Source organism: Carlito syrichta, unplaced genomic scaffold (genome assembly GCF_000164805.1).
Source record: "Carlito syrichta isolate Samal-C Ts95f unplaced genomic scaffold, Tarsius_syrichta-2.0.1 Scaffold136067, whole genome shotgun sequence".
Lineage (NCBI taxonomy): Eukaryota > Metazoa > Chordata > Mammalia > Primates > Tarsiidae > Carlito > Carlito syrichta.
Genome location: NW_007080163.1, coordinates 223,241 through 238,628, shown reverse-complemented (window position 1 = coordinate 238,628; position 15,388 = coordinate 223,241). Strand labels below are relative to the sequence as shown.

Genomic DNA, 15,388 nt, shown 5'->3' with positions numbered 1-15,388 from the left:
AATCACACCCCTCCACCCCCCTTCATGAACTATGACCAGATTTTATTTGTACTGCTGGGGAAAACTCAGCTCTGTGACAGAATTCCTTCGGTTGTATGCGGCAATGACTAACATTTATCAAACGCTCTTCCAGGTGCTTTACTTCACTTAGTCTTCACTACCTTCCCAGAAACATACTGTTACTAGCCCCATTCCACAGATGAGAAAACTGAAGCAAAGGAAGATGAAGTAACATAACTCAGGATACCCAGGATAAGTAGTAGAACCAGGATTTGGTAGTCAGTTGATTCTAAGAGCTTGGGCTTTTAAGTGCCACACTATGTCCAGAAGGTGGTATTTAAAGTAAATGGACTTATAATACTGAGTGATCTATCACAGAAACAAAGAACTGAGTATCATATGTTCTCACTCATAAGTAGACCTTGAACAATGACCATAATACTATAATAAAAGGATTGGCAGTAGCGGGAAACTGCCAGGGGTTGGGGGAGGCGTGATGGGCAGTAGTGGGAATCTGCTGGGGGAGAGTTGGGGGCATACCTCATCAACAAGGGTAGCTGCATAATGAACATTTGTATACCTAACCCTAAACTGTACCCCACATCTTTAAAATATAAAAATTAAAAGTCAATAAATAAATAAAGTAAATGGAGGTAGCTACTGATGATAGCACCACATTATTTTAGCAGCCATGGGACCGTTTCTTCAGCAATAGGGGTTCTAAGAGAGAAGTATCCACACATCAGTGAAGGTGAATCAGAATCCTTCACAAAAAATTGGAATCCTTCATTTAGAGTTTCTAGCAACCCACAACACCTGCTACCAAGATGAAGGAGAGACTTTTTTTACGAGCTCCCATATATCCTGCCCTACCTAAATCATGGCTAATTTTGCTAGGCCCTCAGCCCCCAAGTAATCAAAGTAGAAGTGGACTTGGGAGTGATATTGAATAAAAGTCAGATGATTTAAACTTGAGTACAGTATTGCCCCTCACTGAATAAAAAGATTCAACCTTTCTGGGCCTCATTTCTTTTGTGTGTAAAATGAGAAAAACTAAGTCTTTACATAAGATAGTGAGAGTCAGACCATGCAGAGGCTAAAAGAACACTGATAGTACACATTGTTTGCACACAAGGATTTTTTTCTTTGTTTCATAAGTCAAAGAGTATATAACAACAAAATACTATAAATATCTATGACAGACCCATGTGACTCCCAAAAAGCCTTCCTTTTGAGTATTATTATTAACCTTGGTCAAGTCATTTTTCCTTTCTTTTTTTTCAACCTATAAGAGGATGGGTATTAATCACCAAGGTCACTTCCAACTTTGATATTTGTATTTTTGTGTCCCAGATCTAAAAACATCAAAACCAAGAGTTCTAAATGGTAGTTTGGGCCCTTCAAAGCAACCTCCTTCTGCTAAGGTGAATAATCACATTCCTAACATCCCTCCAATCACATAGGAAACCTAACATCTTATATAATTACAGTGGTTTCAACTATCCCCAAATCCAAGTGTTTGAGAAAAGAGAACCAGATTCTCTACCAAAACTGGGTGGATATCCTGTCTAGCAGGCAACCTGCTAAAAGTGAGGTGGTAGCATTCCTACACTTTTGTCCTGGGTTGTGCCAGATACATGAGATATGTAGGATATCATGACCTTTGAGGGACCTCTTAGCCCTGTGATGTCATGTGACTGCTTCACAAGAATCACTCGCAGGGTGCTTGCAGGCTCCCTGCCCCTCTGCATGGGTCTCTCTGCATCAGGCTCTCAAACACTAAACACGTCAACAGTGGCAGCTGTAACTTGACAGGGGGACTGGAGTGTGGTCCTGAAGCAGCTGTGCACCAGCTGAATGCTCTGCCAGTCCCTCTGGAACAGGGCTGACCCCGTTTCGAGGGGGGCCAGCCCTGACAGCTCAGGCCCCTAGGGCGCCGAGGTGCTGTAGCTGGGAATGATGGATCCATTCTCAAACAGAAAGGATAGAAGGGGGTCAGTTGCTCTAGTCAGAGAATCCACTATATAGACCACCTCCACGGGTCCCATTCCCTGAGCTCTGACAGTCTCAAAAACAGATGATAGATCAATCTACCTGTGCAAAACGGAGCCCAGTTGGCAGCCTTGAGATCTGTCATGATGCCAGTGGGATGAGTCACCGGCATGTTACAGTGAGATGAGCATGGGCAGTCTCCCAGTTCCTGTGTGATGGATGACTATTAATGGTTCATTTTGGGTCTCCAACTGGTCATACTCACTGCTGCCTTAGGGCTTCTGCACCAGCTGTTCCCTCTGGAAAGCGTTGGCCCTCAGTCTTGTACAGCTGGCTCCCTTCTGGCTCCCAAGTTTCATTTCAAATTTCACTTTTCCAGGTTTTCCATGGACACAACCTCCCTCAACTCTCTATCACAACACCCCATTCTGTATTTCTTAAAGAGTTTCTCATTATTTGAAGTGATCCTGTTCATTTCTTTTCATGTTTATTATCTATTTTCCCTTTTGTAATGCTAGCTCAATAAGAGCCAAGATCCCCTCCATCTTGACCAATCTATCCCCAGCACCCAAAAAAATATTGAGCAGATCATGACAAATCAATAAAAATCAGTACAATTAATGAGTTAATGAGTTAATTCTATCTAGGACAGGTGTGTAGTGGCACAGAGTTTCCCTCTCTCTGTGTTCTGCAGCAGCAGTGAAATGTCAAGAGTCCTGGGTGGTTTTGGTAGACATTTTTTAATATATTGCCATTTTAGGAGCCATTCCCTCTTCTTCTATTTCATTAAAGATCTGAGAATTACTCTCTGAGACATAGGAGTTGGCTTCTGGACTCATATTTTTACTACATGACTTTTTCACTTAGGAATGCTTTTGGTTGCAATTAAAAGCAATAACAGCAACCTATTAAAGTAACTGTGATTACGATGGTTATCATTTTTGTCAAATAAGAACTGATAAGGAGGTATGCAGTCCAGCATCAGTGTGGCAGCTCAACCACAAGGGCGCTGAGGCTCCTTCTCCTTTGGGCTCTCTATTTTTAGCACACAGCTTTCCTCTCGTGCTTGTCACATCACAGTCACACAATGGCTGCTGTACCTCCAGGCATCATGTCAACATTCCAGAGAAGAAGTGGACAAACCAAGGGAGAAAGTCATGCCAGATGAATGTGCTATTCCTTTTTATAAGGGAAACAAAACTTTCCCATAATTACATTCAGCCAACTTCTATCTACATCACCTACGTTATAACTGGGTCACATGGCCACCCCAGACACATTACTGACAAAAGGAAATGGGATTATTATAGCTGGTTTAGACTGCCACATTCATCCCTTGGGACTGAAGAAGGGATCTGTCTTCCTTCAGATCAAGCTATTGTCACACTCTCCTGAACAAATTGGGATTCTAATGGGAAAGACGAGAGAGAGAGAGAGATGGCTATTTGCTATGCCATAGCTAAATGGACTAGAGTAGACCTTTGACCTGAAATTGGACTGATAAAACTCTTTTTTAAGAATTATGTCTGAGACACACAGAAACTGAGAGTTAAAGGCAGACCCCCTTGAGCAGTCATGCTTCTGAACCTTAAGATTTGGCTATTTGTATTCTTTAAATTTCATCATATCCTTAAGTATCTTCCCCCAAAAGTATCATTTTTTCTTAAGCTAGTTCAAAGTAGTTTCTCTTGTTTAAAACCAAAGGCTCTTTGTTATAGGAGCATCTAGTTACCAACATTCTGTGTGGCCCAATCGGGCTGTGCTGCGTGGTTCTCTAGGGTGTCCGATCATCATTCACGCCTCCCTCAGGAATGACACAGACCTTCATACCAAACCTCTGCCCCTCCTGAGGTGACCCAAACACTGTAGACATTATGTCATCAGCCTGACAACATCCTCCTTCTCCTGCTCCTCTTCACCTTCAGACAGTGTTTGCTGAGGTCCCAAGTGTACTGAGAGGCCTCGGGGCACTAAAGGCCTGCATGGTGCTGAGGGTTGGAGGTTGCACAACAGCACCCACACTAACTAGTGGAACACTGGGACTGCTGAAATGTCACATCACAAATTCGTGATAAAGGCCAGAAACATATCACATCTTCTCATCATTAGCCCAATGCTTTTTCTTTTTCAAGCCATGCAATTATCCAAGTCAAACACACATGCACACTCACAAAAACAGTCATCTACACCCCCACAATGAGGAAAGACTATAATAGGTCAAAAGCCTGGCCAGCTTGGCTTAGGCTTCCCTCTCTGCTAACAGTCACAAGGAATAGTTGATAGCAAGTTACAAGGATTATCACTCATGTGTTCTACATGAATATTTCTACAGTTCTTTTGTTCTATCATCTCTGAACTTGATCTAAATCTTTTTTCAATGTATGTCTCTCTTCAACTTATACAAACTTTAGACAGGATTTCTCAAAATGTGTTGTTTGCATCTCACAAGTTTTGCATCAATAAATTGCACTATGATCAGATAACTTTTGGAAATGCCTGGTTAAACACCTGGTTAAAGTTCAATGGCTTCTTGATTGCTAGACACTGGCAATATGTATGGTGAATAACTGAGAGGAGAAGTATGTGGCATTTTCCAAATATGTTTAATTACTGAATTTTTTTCTTGACACATATTGAAAGGTTGATGATCTAAGAGATAGGCTTTGGAAGACACTGCCAGTGGGAAGGAGTACAGGGATGCATCCTAAAACCTACTACCTCCCTTAAATACTAGGGTATGAATTCTGTGACGTGGTTTAGTAGGTCATGTCCAAACTTATGTTTATTCCTGGTGAATACTGCTAGATAGTTAGGACTGTCTCTTAGCTCATGATATCTGAATTCTATATCACAGCTGCTATTCTAGATGGAAGCACATTGGTCTAGGAGAGAGTATACTGTGTTCTTGGACTAATCTTGTTATTTCTGTCATCACTAGGTTCCCCTCCTGCAAAATAAGCATGTTAAGCCATGTGAGACTAGGAAGAATGAAGTTATAACTGGAAAGTTTAACACTCTATTATTTTTCTTCTGTTCCAAGCTTTAATCAAAGCAATTTTGGTTGATGTGAGGGTGACCAAGTTACACAGACCTCAGTGACCTGGTACACGAACTAAAAATGCATTTGTCTTGTTTAGATCCATCTTCCTGAAAATGTCACTTAATATAACAAAATTATATTGCCCACTGATGTGAAAACATGTCCCTAAATATCTGGCAGTGGTTCAGCTGCCGCCTAACCTTACATGCTTTAAGCATCACTGAACTGACAAAAATGATTTTAGGAGAAGTAAGTGTCTGGATTGGCAATAATTCTGCCAAAGCTGCATCCATAGGACATTTGGAGAGAAAAGCCTACTTACATGAAAGCCTTTTGGTCCAGGGTACAGCAACTCAGGTCAACAAAGAAAATAATGGAGCAAACTCATTTATCATCACAATTTAGTAATATAAACTGCAGTTCATGAAATAAGTATAGGAGAATTTCTTGTCGAAGTCCATAGGTTCAACATTATCAGCCATGTAGTAATAAAAAATTCTATATCCCCAAGATGAATAAGTTCAGGTTATACTAATAAGGATCATAACTCCCCTAAATTTACTTTGGCCTACATTCCCCTAAAGTGAATCATTTGAAGTGTCTGAAAATTTGAGGTTCTAACCACACCCCTGTATTCTACTGCTATGAAAAAGGGAATGGTCTTCTTTGTAGCATTGGAAATAAAAATATTAAAAGACACAGTATGTAATAGCAAAAAAAAAACCCCAAAAAACAAAAAAGAACAAGAGCATTGGAAGACCAAGATTCTAGTTGGTTTTGGGGCAGTTGATGTTATGGGTTGAGTTGTGTTTGCCACAAAATTCAGAAGGAGGTCATTAGGGTAAGCCAATAAGACTGATGTACTTATAAGAAGAGGAAATTTGGAAACAAACATGCTTAGGGGGAAAATAATGTGAAAAGACACAGGGAGAAGAGAGCCATCTACAAACCAACAAGAGAGCCCTGGAACAGATCCTTCACATACTCAGATGGACCAACCAACATCTTAGCAGTCTCCACAACTGTGAGATAGAAAATTTCTGCCGGGTAAGCCACCCGGTTTATGAGACCTTGCTATGACAAGCCTGACTAACTATACATCTGTGTTCCTGGCTAAGTCTTTCAATATCTCAGGGTCTCAGTTTCCTCATCTATGCCTTTAGGGACTAGATGACTTCGAAATTGCTTTTATCTCTAAAGGTTAATGATCAAGGATGCAGGTAGCCTCTTTCCAATTCTCCTGAGATGTAAACATGCACCATCTTCTGAGAAAAGCTTTCTCTTTTATTTAAAGATGAATGTATTATAGATTAATAGAAACCAGCTTTGATTATCCTGTCCGGCCATCTAATTTATATTTCAGTAATGATTTTAGGAAGTAAAATAAGGAGGAAAGAAGGTTCAAAATGGCTGCTGTGAAAGGTTGCAAACTTATAACTCATCATTTGGAAAAAATGCCTTCTAATACATTCTAACAGAGGTGCTAGGGTGAGGCTCAGACAGAAAGGTCAATAACAAATGTAAATGTAAATTTCATGACATGGTTCTCCAAGGCAGAACCTTTGTCAAGTAAACAATAGAAACACATGTATTGTATTCTCTACACAATCCATTTTTGGTCTCTCTCTCACTCAAATGTTTATCATGAAAGAAAACAAGCTTCTGGCACAACTATTAAACATCTGAGTGTTAGTATCCTGTTTCATATCACCAATAAAACAGTTAATAACAATGACTTTTTGCAACATTTATCAACCTTTCATCTGCATGTATCATCTTGGTAAAGTCCCAGACTATTAATGCATCTTCAAAGCCTGGAATCTTGTATTAATGCCAGAATCATAATGGAACATTTTGGCAATGGAAATTACAATTCTAAATGCTATAAAACATAACTAATGTTCTAGCTCCCCTTCTCTGTACATCATTGAATATATACTTTCCTGCCAAAGAAAATAGGAAGATACGCATTCTACTCTATAAAATGATTTTGTCATTGCAAGCCAGGGTGACCTTCTTAAGTAGCTGAATAGCTGACTTAGCATCAACAATACTAAAACAAAAATCAACATTCTTGGCAAACATAAATCCAACACTTAAATGGACAGCACTTATATCAGCCAGTGTCCCAGTGGGATGGAACACTCATATTAGAATCATTCAAAGAAGGTTTATTTACTAGGAAACTCTTCACAAGGGTGTACTTCACAAGGGTGTAATAGAAGCATAAGAATTTGCAGGCAATAACCCAAGATTAGAAGTAGAAGTGCTGTCACCACCCCTAGGCACAAGGAAGTGAGGAGGAGGAGGAATTACCAGAACCAGGAGGGAGAACGCTATGTTGGGAAGACTGCCTAGAAAGTAGACACAATCCAAGGTGGACTCCCAAGGAAGGAACGAAGGGAATCAATACCCTGTCTTCACTTACCTCTCTCCCTTCAATTTCCTGCTCAGGGTACCCCATTGTTCAAGCCCAAGCGGAGACAGCAAGAAGAGTTCCCATTGATGAGCTCCATAAGGATCAGTCTTTAAAGACTAGGGTGGGTAGATGTAGAGGGGTGATTGGATTCAGCTCAGCATAGTGCAGAATATCTCCAACACACACCTTGAGACACTATTTGCAAATTTTGAGAGCAGAAACATGTCTGCTCTTGTTCACCATTTTATCCCCAGCTATGTCATCTGATACCAACCAGTTCTCTGATTCTCTGAAACCAACTGGGCAGCAATAATTCAATTCAATTCAGACACTAGCTATCCAGAATTATAATCGTACAGACCCCACGAGGGTTTGGTTTCACAAGATGCCCTCACTTTAGATGCCAGCTGCACATAATGCTCCCAGGCTATCTGCCCAGCCTATCACAATTAAGGATTCCCACAACTACTCCTCAGGTTCAATAATTTGCTGGAATGACTTACAGAATTCAGGAAAGCTCTCTACTTTCAATTACACTTTTATTATAAAGGACAAAACTCAGGAACAGCCAAATGGAAGACGTATAGAAGGCAAGGAATGGAAGATGGGGATAGGGGCAGGGTGCACAAAATTTGAAAGCCCTCTCTCAGCAAGCCACCCTCCTAATATATCAATGTGTTTACCAGCCCACTGACTGGGAGCCCCCCTTAACCTCACATCAACAGCCATTGGTAATTGAACTCAATCTCTAGCCCTCTCCCCTCTCAGGAGGTGGTGGGGAGGGCAGCAGTGCAGGTCTGATGGTTCTAACCCTCTAATCAGATGTTTAGTTCCTCAGGTGACCAGTCCTTATCTTCTTATTTCCTTTGGCATGAAAGTATATATTCAATGAAGTACTAATGAAGCTGTCTAAGCACTGTGCTTTTTAGTTATCTCATTAGCCTACAAAAGAACTCCTATCACTCAGGAATTTCGAAGGGTTCTAGAAGCTCTGTGCCAGAAACTAGGACAAAGACCAAATACATATTTTTCTCATGCCACACTAGCACATTGTACCACAGTGCCTGGTACATAGCAGATACTCGATATTTACTAATGAATGACGCAGTCTTCAGCAGACCACTCTAAAATTCTTCCTTTCTTTCAAGGCATTAGTGAATCTTTTAAGCCTAAATTCTACATGGTTTTAAGATCTTCCTTCCTCTAGCTGTGTAATCTAGAGAAAACAAACCCTGGTGGCTCCCAGAATCTTAGGGCAGTCACACCTCCCACAACCCAAACGTGGACAGACTCAAAGAAGAAATATCTACCAAGATCTTTTAGAAATGGAAACTTAACTACTGATGGATTCACTTCTCCAGTCTTCATAGCTTCATCTCTTCCTTCCACCATCAGTCACCAGGCTCTAAAGTCCTTAAAAGGAGGAGGAAGTTGGGGCTGGACATTTTCTGAGAGTGGTAGAATATTTCTTTCTAATGTCATATGTTGTACATCATGCCACCAAAAAGAATGCATATTTTGGATAGCTCCCCAATGATATGAGCTCCACCCTATTCTTTTAAAACTCCAAATGTTCAACAGTTTACATATCATGGGAAAAACTAGATTTCCACCAGAAGAAAATCTGAAACCAGGAATGAGGAAAACACAGAAAGTAAGGTTATTCTAAATCAACTTGAGAAAATGAAAGTGAAAAACAAACACAGGTCCACTCAGGGTTAACAGGTCTTGAAAATGTGGTGTAACCGCAACGAAGAACAGAGTACCACATGTTCTTACTCATAAGCAGACTCTGAACATTTATCATGATACTATAAAAAGAGATTGGCAGTAGCAGGATACTGCCAGAGTTGAGGGGATGCATAACATCAGTAAAAGTACCTGATCTCAAACCAGGCAAAGTGAGCACAGAAGGGAAGTCCAAACTTTACCTGTAAGATGTCCACTTGTATACCTAATCCTGAATTGTAGCCCATATCTTTAAAAGAAAAAAAAAAAAGAAAAGAAAAATGTGATGTAAAATCTCAGAGTTGAAATAGGATTAGGGAAAAGTAAACTAAAGTTTTGTATCCCTCGACGGAGGTGTCAGGTTTCTTTATTGCTAGGAATAGCCATGAACAAACTCTGGGTCCCCAACCTGAATAGTTATCCAAGGGTTTGAACAGGTCATTTTGGAGAATATTTTCAGCCCTGCTCATATACTCATGGCCCACCTTTCTGTAGAAGTGAGGTGCCCTTCAGCCCAAGAAAAATTACTAAGTGGATTCCAGAATTTCCTCAGCTGATTGTCATCTCTGGCTAACACATCCTCTGTGCATGTGACATCTACTTTGATCAGCAGGACACTATATTGTCACTTCAGGCACTGATCAGAAAATGCATCCAAGAACAGATTGTGAAACTAACTTGTAAAAGTTTGCTAGAAACACCTGATATTGTAAAAAATTGCCTAAGACCATTGTCCTAAACCCTGTCAATCATCCTATATGACCTAGGAAGAGGGGTAGCCAAGTAGGTCATTTAAAAGAAAGACAGCAAGAGAGGATGGAGTGACTAGGCCCCACCCAATATGTACTAAATCAAAATTTCTAGAGGTGAGGATTTTTTTTTATAAGCCACACCCATCTCTCCAATAATACAATGGTAAAGGGTAAACTAATCATTCTTTTCATATCTCTAAACTATTCTTATCTGGATTGGGTACATTAGAATAACATGAGGAACTTTAAAAATATATTTGGATCCTCCCCTCCTCCCATCATCCCACCCCATCTCCAGTTGCGATCCACTGAGCTCTAGTTCTCTATTACACTCAGTTACCAAAAAGAAAGAAAGATATTTGGGTCACATATCTTAATTCCCTGCTGATATTTCTTAATGGAATTAATATTTAACAATACACACTTGACTTAGATCAGAAATGCCTTACAGGAGTTATCTACTTGGATTTTACATGGTTACGCCTTCTGGAAAATCATAGTTTCAATCATCTGACAAGTCATCCACCATCCATTATATAAACCCTTCACAAAATTCTGTCAGAAGAGAAATGGTCCCCCCAGCAGAACATGCCTGTGCCTTTCTAACAGACAGTGATAATGAGATAATGCAAAGCATTGCTCCAGTGACTCAGCTGCTAGGAAACAAGAAAATTTTTTTTTTTTTTTTTTTTAGAAATAACCATGCATTTTGATAAGGAGCATTATATGACAGTATTGTCCAATAGAACTTTCTGGGAAGATAGAAATGTCCTGTATTCACACCATTCAATATAGTAGCCCGTAGTCACATGGCTAATGAGCACTTAAAATGTGACTGTACTCCTGAGGAATGAATTTTACATTTTATTTAATGTCAACTAATTTTAGAATAACCGTGCATGGATAGTAGCTACATTGAACAGCATGGTTGTAAGGCCACTTTTTAAAAAAACTTTGTAGTTAAAACATACACATGAGTAAAACAACACAACATTTTTATGGTAGTTTCAATTTAGGTGCAAATGCTGTGTTTAAATTGTGAGTGTCATTGGCTTTTAATAATATTATTTGAAAGGACTTGTGCTTATCTGGCCTTAACTGTGAAAGTTTGACTGCTCTCAATAAAAAGAAGTCTCCGGTCCTTTCTTTGGGGCAGTCTGATTTAACTGGCCATTACTGGACATGGGGCTGTTATAGTTAGAACAGCTGGGACCTGATGTCAGAATGGCTGACCTTCCTCTGAACAGTTGTCACCACCATATCCCACCTCAGTGGTAAGATGGGGGTAGGGGGGTCTACTCTCCCCTCAACTAGGGACCCTCTGATATTCTAACCCCACCTAGTAGAAGGAGGGCAGAAGGTAGCTTTACAGCTTACTCTGTTTAACTCACACATGGAGAGTGTGCTTTCTGTTTAAGGATAAGCCCAGTAGGTTTGTAGGATTTCTCAATGTTAGCACTACTGACATTTTGGGTCTGATAATTCTTTGTTGTGGGGGATGAATTGTGTATTGCAGGATGTTCAGTAGCATCCTTGGCCTCTACTCATTAGATGTCACAGCATCTCCCACCCCTCCTAGTAGTGACAACAGACTATTACTCCAGACATCGCCAATGCCCTTGCAAAATCACCCCAGGCTGATAGCCACTGACCTAGATCGCAAGGCCTTGGGCTGTGGGCAACTTAAGAAAGGAGACTCAATCTTACTAAGTCTTTTGTTTTATTATTATTTTTTAATCTTCAGTACCTAGCAGATGCCTGGTGCTTAAAATGTATTCATTTAAATATGACTTGAGTGAATGAATAAAAGGCCACTATTTTTTTTTAACTTTTAAATATAGTGCTTAGCATGGTGTAAGATTCAATCAACGAGTTTTTCAGTTGGTTAACATTCTTACAGGTTTTAACAAAAAGCAAGAATTCTTACTAATGACTACTTGAGGAAGAAATACAATAGGAAAAACAATCTTTTGGATACCCTAATGTGCACGAAGCAATCTATCGGCCTTTTAGGATCTTAAGCAAATAGTGTAAGTCTAAAAATATAGTCTTACCATTTCCAAAGGAAGTGCTGTAATTGTAAGTGAGGATGTAGGGCTCCTTGGCCTCCGCACCAAAGTTCATCTGGGTGCTGGATCAGAAGTACCTCCTCCTCACTGATTGCTTAAGTTAGTCATCTCCAGTTCCAGATATAGTCCCCAGGAGCCCCTGTTGCCAGTTTCCCTGCATGGGAAAAATAGATGTCTGGGTTCAGTTCATGGTCCTTGAAACTTTAAGTTGCATTTGCCAGCAGGTAATATTTTATCTCATTTGTCACAATCAAACCTTGGAGAATAAATCTACTATCGAATTAAAGCTAAACCTTTTATACCTAAAATTTAGAGATCTCATCTCCCAGTACACATGGACTAACATAGCAGAGGGAAAATAAAGGCATTCCTATCATGTACGGATTTAAACTGACAATACATTTAGTATAATCTGCCCTTCACTGTCTCTTGACCTAAACTCTTTATGGTATTTTAAGCTTCTGGAACAAGATTTTTGATTTACCAGGAAATATCACTCTCCAAGTTCCATATCACTGGCTATACATTTAAAGAACTGCTACATTCAAACAACCAAGATCATGAAGTCACACTGTTATTTTAACACGGATAAGGTCAGAACATTTATTATAATTAAACAGAAAAGGTAGAAGGAAGAAAAATCAGCCTGTTTGTAGATACTATCCCTTGCCTTAGAGTAGTGATTTGCTGGAGACAAATTAGAATAACCTGGGGAAATTTTTTAAGTCTCAAGTGTCAGGCCATACCCCAGACCAATTAAGTCAAAATCTCAGGGATGGTCCCAGGCATTGTAAAGTTTTTAAAAAAACAAATATTTTAGAACACTTTTAGGTTTACAGGAAAATTACAAAGATAGTACAGAGGGCTCCCAGATACCCCACACCCAGTTTTCTCTAATGATTACATCTTATATGAGTATGGTACATTTGTTGCAATTAATGAGGCAAATATTGATACATTATTATTAACTAAAGTTCATACTTCAGTTATATGTCTCAGATTTTCCCTTATGTTCTTTTCTCTTTTCCAGAATTCCATCTAGGATACTCCACTACATTTAGTCATCCATAATCCTCATCTAATTATGAGAAAAATATCAGACAACCAGTCTGATATTTTTCTCATAATTAGATGAGGATTATGAGCTTTGGAGAAGAAGACCATGGAAGTAAATTGCCATTCTCATTGTATTCGATCAAGGGTACATACTATCAACATGACATTACTACTGATGTTGAACTTGATCATCTATCTGGCTGAAGTAATGTATGTAAGGTTTCTCCCACATAAAGTAACTCTTTTTCCCTTCTTTCCATGCTGTATTCTTTGGAAGGAAATTTCAACCTCCATTTAAGGAATGGGGAATTATGTTTCACTTCAATGAAGGCAATTAGTTGGAATTCTTTAGTACAGGAAATTTACCTAATCGCCTTCATTTATTTATTTATTCATTCAATACTTTACTCATATCCGTATAGATGCATATATATTTATTTTATGCTTTTGGTTTCAATCCAGTACTTTATTTTGTTGTTCAAATGTTTCAACTTTGGCCATTGAGAATCATTTCAGTTGGCTCTTTGTCCCTTTGAAATATCCCCATTTGTCTGTGTGTGTGTGTGTGTTCCCCCCCCCCAAATCGCCTTACTTTTTGGCACTATAAGATGCTCCATGCTCATCTTGTATATTTTCTGCTATAGTCTTAGAATCAGCCACTTGCCTAAGCTGTTGTTTCTTTTCTTAGAGAATGACATTAGAAACCAAGATCTTGCAGCTAGGTATACTCATTGCTACTAGGTCATTAATTCTAGGCCCTCTCAGCAGACAGAGCAAGGAAATACATTTGCATACATACTAATCCACATATATATATACATCTTTATAAATATTTCTGTTATCTTTAAATATTTCTATATTATCTATAAACATTTCTATATGTAGCCATATGTATCTATATTAAACTAATAGGAGTTGCTTTAATCACACTTTAAGCCATCTCCCACATGGATGATCCAGCCTTCTCCTCTTGCTTATCTGTAACCTCTCATACCAATAGTGAGAAAATTGGCTCCCCCATTGACCATCCATTTATTTAACTACTCAGTTCCAGTATGCATGTATAGCAGTATCAGAATTACTAACTTGAACTCCTACAAGAAACAACTTTATCAATTAGAGAAGAGTGCTTATGTATAGTTCTTTTAGGCTTTAGTCTGACAGGCTCCATTTCTAAAGTTGTTTAGGTCAGCACCTTTTTTCTCCACAACCTTCAGTGAGGTTGTTCAATGCATTGTAAAACAGTTAGATTGTTTTGTCACAATTTTGCATTTCATCTTGGGACATCCCCCCAACCCCCTAAATGATTTTTTTTAATTTGCATAAATTAAGGTTTACTCTTTAAAGTTCTATAGGTATTTACACATGCATAAAGTTATGTAACCATAATTACAGTATCATACAGAATAGTTTCACTGTCTTAAATAATCCCCTGTCCTTCACTTATTCAACTTTCTCCCCCTTGCCCTGGGCTCCTGGAAACCACTGGTCTTTCTATCATCTTTATAGTTTTGCCTTTTTCAGAATGTCACATAACTTGAGTCACATAATATGCAGCCTTATCATACTGGCCTCTTTCACTTAGCAGCATGCAGTTAAGATTCATTCATGTCCTTTTGTGCTTGATAATTCATTTCTTTTATTCTCTGAATAATATTCCATTGCATGGATATACTGCAGATCACCTGTCCATTCACCTATTGAAGGACATCTTGGTTGCTTCCAGTTTTGGTAATTATGGATTAAGCTGCTATAAACATTCACATGCAGGTTTTTCTATGGACATAAGTTTTCAGGTCAATAACTTGTTTTCAAACCAATAAAATATATTTGATTGCTAGACAGTATGGTAAGACTGCATTAAGCTATGTAAGAAATCACACAACTGTCTTCCAAAATGGTGGTACTACTTTTCATTTCCACCAGCAATGAATGGGACTTCCTGTTGCTCCACATCCTTGTTAGCAATTGATGTCAGGTGTTTTAAAATTTCATTTTATTGGTATGTAGTGATATTTCATTATTGTAATTTGCAATTCCCTAATAATAAATGATGATTAATATATTTTCAAATGCTAATTTTCCATCGGTATATTTTCTTTGGTGAAGTGTCTGTTCAGATTTTTGACCATTTTAAAATCTGATTGCTTTTTTTTACTGTTGAGTTTCAAAAGTTCTTTACATGTTTTGGATACAGGTCCTTTATCAGATAAGTGTTTTGCAAATATTTTCCTCCAGTTTGTGGACTGTCTTTTGAGTCTCTTAACAATGTTTTTCATAGAACATGAGTGCTTTTTTTTTTTTTTTTGAGTTGGAGTCTCACTCTGACGCC

General features: G+C 38.9%; 1 long non-coding RNA gene across 1 annotated transcript in view; it reads right to left on the bottom strand.

The window, feature by feature from the left end:
* LOC103251106 overlaps window positions 1–12,147 on the bottom strand; it is a 25,565-nt gene extending 13,418 nt beyond the window's left edge. The window contains exon 1 of the long non-coding RNA XR_503706.2: window positions 11,986–12,147. This is a non-coding gene — a long non-coding RNA (uncharacterized LOC103251106). The remainder of the gene's footprint in view (window positions 1–11,985) is intronic.
* Between the last annotated feature and the right edge of the window lie 3,241 nt (window positions 12,148–15,388).